Source organism: Scyliorhinus canicula, chromosome 19, assembly GCF_902713615.1.
Source record: "Scyliorhinus canicula chromosome 19, sScyCan1.1, whole genome shotgun sequence".
Lineage (NCBI taxonomy): Eukaryota > Metazoa > Chordata > Chondrichthyes > Carcharhiniformes > Scyliorhinidae > Scyliorhinus > Scyliorhinus canicula.
Genome location: NC_052164.1, coordinates 56,374,094 through 56,385,029, shown reverse-complemented (window position 1 = coordinate 56,385,029; position 10,936 = coordinate 56,374,094).

Below are 10,936 nucleotides of genomic sequence, written 5' to 3'. Positions count from 1 at the left end.
GGGTTTCCACCATGGCGGAAGCGGAGGAGAAAGAGTGCCCCCAGGGCACTGGCTCGTTCCCTGATCGGGGGGCCCCGATTGCGGGCCTGGCCACCGTGGGGGCACCCCCTGGGGTCTGATCGCCCCGCGCCCCCCCAGGACCCCGGAGTCCCGGTCGCGCCGCCAATCCCGCTGCCACCAGAGGTGGTTCAAACCTCGGCGGCGGGAGAGGCCTCCCAGCGGCGGGATTTCGGCCCATCGCGGGCCGCAGAATCGCAGCAGGGGCCTCACCGATCGGAGTGGCGTGATTCCCTCCCCCACCACTTCCCGGGTGGCGGAGAATCTCTGCCACGGCGGGGGTGGGATTTTCGGCGGCCCCAGGCGATCCTCCGACCCTGCTGGGGGTCCGAGAATTTCGCCCCAGAACTGCACGAAGTACTCCAGGTGCGGCCACACCAGAGTTTTGTATAGCTGCAGCATGACCTTGTGGCTCCAAAACTCAATCCCCCTACTGATAAAGGCTAGCACACCATATGCCTTCTTAACAGCCCTATTAACCTGGGTGACAACTTTCAGGGATTTATGTACCTGGATGCCGAGATCTCTCTGTTCATCTACACTACCAAGAATCTTGCCATTAGCCCAGTACTCTGCATTCCTGTTACTCCTTCCAAAGTGAACCACCTCACACTTTTCCGCATTAAACTCCATCTGCCACCTCTCAGCCCAGCTCTGCAGCTTATCTATGTCCCTCTGTAACCTATAACATCCTTCAGCACTATCGACAACTCAACGACCTTCGTGTCATCTGCAAATTTACTAGCCCATATTTCTACACCCTCATCCACCTGTTTGGTCACCTTCTCAAAAAAACTCAAGAAGGTTTGTGAGGCATGACCTACCCTTCACAAAACCGTGTTGACTATCGCTAATCAACTTGTTCTTTTCAAGATGATTATAAACCCTATCTCTTATAACCTTTTCCAACATTTTACCCATAACCGAAGTAAGGCTCACAGGTCTATAATTACCAGGGTTGTCTCTACTCCCCTTCTTGAACAAGGGGACAATATTTGCTATTCTCCAGTCTTCCGGCACTATTCCTGTCGACAAAGACGACATAAAGATCAAGGACAAAGGCTCTGCAATCTCTTCCCTGGCTTCCCTGAGAATCCTAGGATAAATCCCATCTGGCCCAGGGGACTTATCTATTTTTACACTTTCCAAAATTGCTAACACCTCCTCCTTATGAACCTCAATCCCATCTAGCCTGGTCAACTGTACCTGAGTATTCTCCTCGACAACATTGTCTTTCTGCAGTGTAAACACTGACGAAAAATATCCATTTAACGCTTCCCCCTATCTGCTCTGATTCCACAAACCACTTTCCACTACAATCCTTGATTGGCCCTAATCTTACTCTAGTCATTCTTTTGTTCCTGATATACCTATGGAAAGCCTTAGGGTTTTCCTTGATCCTATCCGCCAGCGACTTTTCGTGTCCTCTCCTCGCTCTTCTTAACTCTCCCTTTAGGTCCTTCCTGGCTAACTTGTAACTCTCAAGTGCCCTAACTGAGCCTTCATGTCTCATCCTAACATAAGCCTTCTTCTTCCTCTTGACAAGTGCTTCAAATTCCTTAGTAAACCACGGTTCCCTTGCTCGACAACTTCCTCCCTGCCTGACAGGTACATACTTATCAAGGACACGCAGTAGCTGTTCCTTGAAAAAGCTCCACATTTTGATTGTACCCATCCCCTGCAGTTTCCTTCCCCATCCTATACATCCTAAATCTTGCCGAATAGCATCATAATTGCCTTTCCCCCAGCTATAATTCTTGCCTTGCGGTATATACCTATCCCTGCCCATCGCTAAAGTAAACATAACCGAATTGTGATCACTATCACCAAAGTGCTCACCTACATCTAAATCTAACACCTGGCCGGGTTCATTACCCAGTACCAAATCCAATGTGGCATCGCCCCTTGTTGGCCTGTCTACATACTGTCAGAAAACCCTCCTGCGCACACTGCACAAAAACTGACCCATCTATAGTACTCGAACTATAGTATTTCCAGTCAATATTTGGAAAGTTAAAGTCCCCCATAACAACTACCCTGTTACTCTCGCTCCTGTAGAGAATGATCTATGCTATCCTTTCCTCTACATCTCTGGAACTATTCGGAGGTCCATAGACAACTCCCAACAGGGTGACCTCTCCTCTCCTGTTCCTAACCTCGGCCCATACTACCTCAGTAGACGAGTCCTCAAACGTCCTTTCTACCGCTGTAATACTTTCCTTGATTAACAATGCCACACTCCCCCCTCTTTTACCATCTTCTCTGTTCTTACAGAAACATCTGGCAATACCATCTGGGCAATAAATGCTGGCCCAGCCAGCAAACCTCACATCCTGTCAAATTGTTTTTTATTTTCAATTCCAGCCCTGGAGTCCCAGCACAAGTGGATAGCATCGATGGACCGAACTGCCTCCTTCTGCACTGTACGTTCTATGTTCATGTGATGGACTGGGCGGTGGTCACGACTCTCTGACGTTGCTTGCGGTCTTGGACTGAGCAATTGCCATATCAGGCTGTGATGCAGCCAGATAGGATGCTTTCTATGGTGCATCTGTAAAAATTGGTAAGAGTCAATGTGGACATGTTGAAATGTCATAATTTCCTGAGGAAGAATAGGAGCTGTTGTGCTTTCTTGGTGGTAGTGTCAATGTGGGTGGACCAGGACAGATATCTGGTGATGTGCACACCTAGGAATTTGAAGCTGTCAACCATTTCCACCTCGGCCCTGTTGATGCTGACAGGGGTATGTATAGTACTTTGCTTCCTGAAGTCAGTGACCAGTTCTTTAGTGTTGCTGGCATTGAGGGAGAGATTATTGTCGTTGCATCACTCCGCTAGGTTCTCTATCTCCCTCCTGTGTTCTGACCCTCAAATCACTTCATTATGATTGATGTCAGGGCCACTGGACGGTAGTCATTGAGGCCTGTTGCCTGGTTCTTCTTTGGCACTGGTATTATGGTGGTCTTCTTGAAGCAGGGCAGATGCACTCATGATGATTTACCAAAATTCACTAGACTCTGGGGTGGTCCCGGTGGATTGGAAATTAGCAAACGTGACACCACTGTTTAAAAAAGGAGGTAGGCAGAGAGCAGGAAATTATAGGCCAGTGAGCTTAACTTCGGTAATAGGGAAGATGCTGGAATCTATCATCAAGGAAGAAATAGCGAGGCATCTGGATAGAAATTGTCCCATTGGGCAGAGGCAGCATGGGTTCGTAAAGGGCAGGCCGTGCCTAACTAATGTAGTGGAATTTTTTGAGGACATTACCAGTGCAGTAGATAACGGGGAGCTAATGGATGTGGTATATCTGGATTTCCAGAAAGCCTTTGACAAGGTGCCACACAAAAGGTTGCTGCATAAGATAAAGATGCATGGCATTAAGGGTAAAGTAGTAGCATGGATAGAGGATTGGTTAATTAATAGAAAGCAAAGAGTGGGGATTAATGGGTGTTTCTCTGGTTGGCAATCAGTAGCTAGTGATGTCCTTCAGGGATCCGTGTTGGGCCCACAATTGTTCACAATTTACATAGATGATTTGGAGTTGGGGACCAAGGGCAATGTGTCCAAGTTTGCAGATGACACTTAAGATGAGTGGAAAAGTGAAGAGGATACTGGAAGTCTGCAGAGGGATTTGGATAGGTTAAGTGAATGGGCTAGTGTCTGGCAGATGGAATACAATGTTGACAAATGTGAGGTTATCCATTTTGGTAGGAATAACAGCAAACGGGATTATTATTTAAACGATAAAATATTAAAGCATGCCGCTGTGCAGAGAGACCTGGGTGTGCTAGTGCATGAGTCACAGAAAGTTGGTTTCCAGGTGCAGCAGGTGATTAAGAAGGCAAATGGAATTTTGTCTTTCATTGCTAGAGGGATGGAGTTTAAGACTAGGGAGGTTATGTTGCAATTGTATAAGGTGTTAGTGAGGCCACACCTGGAGTATTGTGTTCAGTTTTGGTCTCCTTACTTGAGAAAGGACGTACTTGCACTGGAGGGTGTGCAGAGGAGATTCACTAGGTTAATCCCAGAGCTGAAGGGGTTGGATTATGAGGAGAGGTTGAGTAGACTGGGACTGTACTCGTTGGAATTTAGAAGGATATGGGGGGATCTTATGGAAACATTTAAAATTATGAAGGGAATAGATAGGATAGATGCGGGCAGGTTGTTTCCACTGGCGGGTGAAAGCAGAACTAGGGGACGTGACCTCAAAATAAGGGGAAGTAGATTTTGGACTGAGTTTAGGAGGAACTTCTTCAACCAAAGGATTGTGAATCTATGGAATTCCTTGTCCAGTGAAGCAGTTGAGCTCCTTCATTAAATGTTTTTAAGGTAAAGATAGATAGTTTTTTGAAGAATTAAGGGTTATGGTGTTCGGGCCGGAAAGTGGAGCTGAGTCCACAAAAGATCAGCCATGATCTAATTGAATGGCGGAGCAGGCTCGAGGGGCCAGATGGCCTACTCCTGCTCCTAGTTCTTATGTTCTTATATTCTATAACGCTGGTGGCATACTTGTCTAGGTTGGTCGCTGAGTTCTTAAATATGGACCAGTTCACTGGCTCCAAGCAGTCTTCTGTTTCCTCGGACCAGCACTGCACAATCTTCTTAACCGCATTCTCCCACTTACTTTCTGTTTGTATGCCGGGAGATTGGTCTAATTTTTCAAAGTACGGCCGGGGGATGGAACAGTAGGCACCCTTGATTTTTGTGCAGGCGATCTGTTGGCGGAATTTTGGCCGTTCATTCTTGAGGTTGGCCTTATTGAAGTCCCCGGCATCGATGAACTGCAGTGGTGAGGGTGGGAATGGCATTAAACAAGAAAATAGAGATGCATGTAACAAGGGAATATCGGTGATCACGGGTGATTTTAATCTTCACTTAGACAGAAACTGGGGATGCATAATAAGGGACAACGACATGGCTGAAGCAATTGAATACATACTTTGGTTCTGTCTTCACAAAAGACGACATAAATCAGATACCAGATATGTTGGAGAATGAAGGTTTAGCAAGAGGGTAGAACTGAAGGTGATCGACATTAGTAGAGAAATGGTGCTGGGAAATTGGATGGCATTGAAAGCGGATAAATCCCCAGGGCCTGAGAATGTGCATCCCAGAGTGCTTAAGGAAGTGGCTCTGGAAATAATGGGTGCATTGGTGGTCATCTTCCAGGATTCTATAGACTCTGGAACTGTCTCTGCAGATTGGAGGTAGCTCACGTCACTCCGATATTCATAATGGGAGGTAGAGAGAAAGCAGGGAATTATAGACTAGTAAGCCTAACGTCGGTAGTGGGGAAAATGCTTGAATCCAATATCAAGGACTTTATAGCGGAACATTTAGAAAGCAGTGGCAGGATCAGTCAGTCAGCATGGATTTATGCTTGACAAATCTGTTGGAATTCTTTGAAGATGTAAGGGATCTTACAGCATGATCTGGACAGGTTGGGCGAGTGGGCAAATCAGTGGCAGATACAGTATAATTTGGATAATTGTGAGGTTATTCACTTTGGAAGCAAAAACAGGAAGGCAGATTATTACCTGAATGGTTGTAAATTGGGAGAGGGGAATGTGCAGCGGGACCTGCGTGTCCTTGTGCACCAGTCGCAGAAGATAAGCATACAGGTGCAGCAGGCGGTAAAGAAGTTTAACGGTACGTTGGCCTTCATTGCGAGAGGTTTCGAGTATAGAAGCAGGGATGTGTTGCTGCAATTATACAGGGCCTTGGTGAGGCCACACGTGGAGTATTGTGTGCAGTTTTCATCTCCTTCTCTGAGGAAGGGTGTTCTTGCACTCGAGGGAGTGCAGCGAAGGTTTACCAGACTGGTTCCAGGGATGGTGGGACTGTCGTATGAGGAGAGATTGAATAGGTTGGGATTGTTCTTGGATTGTTCTTGGAGTTCAGAAGAATGAGGGGGGATCTCATAGAGACTTGTAAAAGGACTAGACAGGGTAGATGCAAGGAAGATATTACCAATAATGGGTGTGTCCAGAACCAGGGGTCACAGTCTGAGGATTCAGGATAAACCATTTCAGACAGAGATAAAATTGTATAATTGCAGCAACACGCCGGTGAATGTGTGAAGTTCATTGCCACAGGAAGTAGTTGATGCAAAAACTTTGAATATATTCAAGAGGCGGCTAGATATAGCACTTCGGGTGAATAGGATCAAAGTTTACGGGGACAAAGCAGGATTAGGCTATTGAGTTGGATGACTAGCCATGATCGTGATGAATGGCAGAGAAGGCTCGAAGGGCCAAAAGGCCACCTCCTGCTCCTTGCTTTCATGTATCTATGTACCTACGTAATCATATAGATTCTAATTCAGGTACTGCATCCATTCAAGTGCTATGATACTATCTTTCATCAAGACTGCGATACCTCCTTCCTGTAACACACTGTTTCTCGAGAACCCAGACCTGTTATAGCTTGAGCCACATTTCTGTCAATGCTACTATGTCATCCCATATATATCCCCTGCTTCCAGATCCCCAATTTTATTCACTCATACTCTGTGCATTTACACACATACAATTTATCCCTGCCCTTATCTCTTGGGAGGTAAACATTTTTTAAAAATGTAGTTTATTCCAAACGTGTGTGTTTTAAAAAAACAAACAAAAAAAACAGAAGAAACAGCAACACGAACAACAACACGCCCCACAATCTCACAGTCCCCAGCTCGTACAATTTTTCCTCTTTTACCTCCCACCATCCCCACCCTCCATGACGAACATTGCAATGAACAACCCCCACTGTGTCTCGGAGCCCTCCGCTGACATCCCTTAACTCAAACCAAAGAAAATCATACAGGTCCCCCAACCAGGCCGCCACTCAAGGCAGCATATCCAGCCTCCAATTCAGCAAGATCCTTCATCAGGCAGTTAGAGAAGAGAAGGCCATGACATCGGCCCCCTTCCCCTCCAACATTTCCGACACCCCAAGAATTGTCAACATTGGGTCCAGCCTGACCTCCACCCCCACAATTTTAGATAACGTTGCAGTAACTCTCCAGCTTCACACAACCCCAGAACATGTGCACACGATTCGCTGAGCCTCGCCCGCAATTTTCACACACACCCTTTGAAAGAATCCACTCATCCTAGTCCGGGAGGATGATGAATTCACCCTACGCATTGCCTTGCACCACAGTCCCTAGTTTATATCCCCCCAACCTTTCCACCTATTTGCCCTTGATCCTCACCACTTGTACTTCCCCAGCTCCGCCAACCACCCAAATACGTCCCCAATCCAACCCTCTCCCGACTCCTCTGGGAGCAGCAGTTGCTCCAATAGGGTGTATCCCGGCAGTGTGGAAATGCCTCCACTCCTTTCGCGCAAATTACTTCACCTGCATATATCTACATTCACCCCTCGGCAACTCAAACCCCTCCCACAACTCATCCAGACCTGCAAACTTCCCTTCCAAGTACAAGTCCCTCGCCCACCAGCCGCTCCTATTACGACACGAGAGAAGATGGGTAATTCAAAGGCTTTAATCATCAGAGAACTGAACAGCAGCCGAGAAGTGTGCTCATCACATGCTGCTGAATGAGCCTCATCTTATATACTGTTTCCTGGGGGTGGAGCCAGAGGCGGAGTCCCCCAGGGTTCTATGCCCGGTCTTAAAGGATCAATGTATTAAAGGTAAGGTACCGTTACAGCAGCTACTGATACCATTCATCACATTCACCCCCTGTTTAAAAATAAACACATAGTCCGTCGGGGGTGAAGGTGAGTTATAAGTTCAGTCTTGTGGGTGGTCTGACCATCCGTGCTGACTTTCTCCGCTCTGGTGGTGGTGTCGTGGATACGGTCGGTTTTGATGGTGGTATATCCGGGAGCACGGTTGACTGAGCCTTTGCCTGCCTTGGAGCGGGGGGGGGGGGGTATCCGGGGTGGCTAGGGTGATCGGTGCCGGCGCCGGCTTGGGGGCAGGGGGCGCTATGGGGGGGGACGGCGCTGTCGGGGTCGGCAGTCGGTGCGGGGAGGGAGCGTCGGTGGGGGGGGGGGGGGTCGGTGGGGAAAACGGCGAAGTCGGTGGGCAAGCCAGCGTGCAATATATCCCAACTCTTACCCCCCCCCCCCCCAAATCTCTTCCATCAATGTTCTCAACTTCCACCTGTGCATCGTAGTCCATTTCCTCGTCACCTGAATCACCAAATACCTGTGCTTTCCCAAGCTACCTTAAATGTCAACATCCCCAAGTTGGCCCCCCACCCAGCTGCATTTATCGGAAACACTTTGCTCTTTCTGACATTTAACTTGTACCCAGAGAAGGTCCCAAACCTCTCCAATATTCCCATGATCCTACCCATACTCTTCAACAGGTCTTCCATGTACAGCGACACCCGGTGCTCCCTGCTCCCCCTCACAATCCCTTGTAACTCTACAGACCCCCTAAGGGTCATCACCAAGGGCTCTATCACCAGGGTGAACACCCCGTCTCGTAACCCTATTCAACCCAAAACTCATGTGAACTCATCCCATTTGTGCGTACACTTGCCACCGGAGCTACATATAACAAGCACACCCCCATCACAAACTTCAGGCCAAACCTAAACCTACCCAAGATTTGAAATAAATACCTCCACTCCACCTGATCAAAAGCCTTCTCCATCAATAGAAACAATGACTTCTGGCACCCACCCCACTGATGGAGTCATAACCATATTCAACAGCCTCCTGGTGTTACTGTAGAGCTGCCTACTCTTACAAAACCCATTTGATCCTCAGCGACCACCCTTTGCACACATCCCTCCACCCTCCCTGCACCAACTTAGCCAGAACCTTTGCGTTTGTGTTCAGCAACAGAATGGGCCAATACGACCCACACTCCAGCGGATCCTTCTCCTCCTTCGGGATTAGTGTGACTGATGCCTGCATCAGTGCTTCTGGGAGCGTTCCCTTCCGCAATGCTTCAATAAAAATCCCCAACAAATCTGGTGCCAAGTCTGTTGTGAATATCTTATACAATTCTGCGGGATAGCCATCCGGCCCTGGAGCCTTCCCTGACTATATTGCCCAAATGCTGTCAATCACCTCCCTCAGCCCCAACGTTTCCTCCAATGCCTGTCTCCTTTCCAACCTTGGAAATTCCAATCCATCCAGGAACCGTCTCATATCCCCTTCCTCTCTTTATCCTCACAGCCTCTGACACTGCCTCCCACTTCTCTGTTTGCATCTTTAAAATTTCCCTGGACGCAGCATGCCTCCTCAGCTGGTGGCCAGCATACAACTCGTTTTCTCCCCATATCCGTATTGCACCCCCCTCACCCTCCTTAGCTGCCCCACTGCCCCTCCTGTCATCAACCTATCGAAGTGCCCCTGCAAACTCTTCCTCTCCAGCAACAACTCTCTTGTGGGGGCCTCCACATATCTCCTGTCCACTTCGACTGTCTCATCCAATAACCGTCCATGTCCCTCCCTCCTTCTCCTGTCCCCGTGTGCCTTGGACCACTGCCTTCAATGCCTCCCAGAACATGGCAGCCGACACCTTCCCATTCTGATTCATCTCCACGTAATCCCCGATCTCCAACCTCACCTTTTCAAAAAAACAAACCCAAATCTAGCCTCCACCCTGGTATCTGCACCTGCCCCGGACTAAGCCTTTCCTCCAGCCAATATGGCGCATGATCAAATATCACAATCCCCGCATACTCCGCCCCCACCACCTCCAACAACACCGCTTGGCTCACCACAACAAAATCAGTTCTCGAATATACCTTTGTATACATGTGTGAAGGAGTGCACCCTCCACCACACATTCATAAATCCTCCACGGATAAACCATTGTCATGAGCTCCAGAAACCCTCCCAACTACTTCACCATACTCACCCTTCCAATCGACTTGGGCCTCAACCTATCCGCGCTCTGAGTTAAAGTCTCCACCCATAATCAATAATCCAGGTCTGGGATTGTTCCCAGCAAATCCCTCACAAACCCCTCCCAATTCAGCACATATACGTGGAGCTACTTAGAGACGCGTTTGTTACAGGCATAGAGTCAGCTTACATCCGCCAGCGACTCTTGGAAGAGGCTACCCTCGACCTCATGGCGACCAAGTAACTGGCGCTCTCGCTCACGGTCGCCTCACCTAATATTCAAGTGTATGCCCGCGGCCCACCCCTCCTGGACATCGTGGACCCCACCAGTGAACGCCCTACCATGCACCCCATCAGCGACCGACCCCAGCCAACCCCACGCCTGTGCTGCGCAGCAACCACACAATCTCGGGGGACCCAAGTGCTACTTCTGTGGACAGTCAAAGCACCCCCGACAACGCTGCCCGGCATGGAGCGCGCTCTGCAAGGCCTGCGGTAAGAAAGGACATTTTGCTGCTGTGTGCCAGGCCCGCTCGGTTGCTGCTGTTGCCCCGACACCCCCCATGTGTGACCCGCGGGCGTCACCATCTTCCTCACCCTAGACCATGTACGGCCGGTGGGAGCTGCCATCTTGCTCCCCTCACAACACGTGCGGCCCGTGGGCGCCGCCATATTACTCGCCATCTTGCTCGCCTCATGCGTGCGGCCCGTGGGCACCACCATTTTCCCCACCTCATGATCCCTGCTCATCGGACACATCATCGGGCCGCTTATCGCCTGCAACCGTCGCCGACCAGCCACGCCTGGCCTCCGTCACGATCGACCAGACACAACCTCGCGACTGCGTCGACAACGGTGAAGATCAACGGGCACAAGATTTCCTGCCTTTTGGACTCCGGGAGCACAGAACTTCATCCACCCTGATACGGTAAGGCACTGCTCCCTCACGGTCCACCCCACCAATCAGAGAATCTCCCTGGCCTCCACGGGTACTGCACTGCCACCCTCATCATCCAGGGCCTGGAGTTCAGCGGCTTCCTCCTCTATGTCCTCCCCA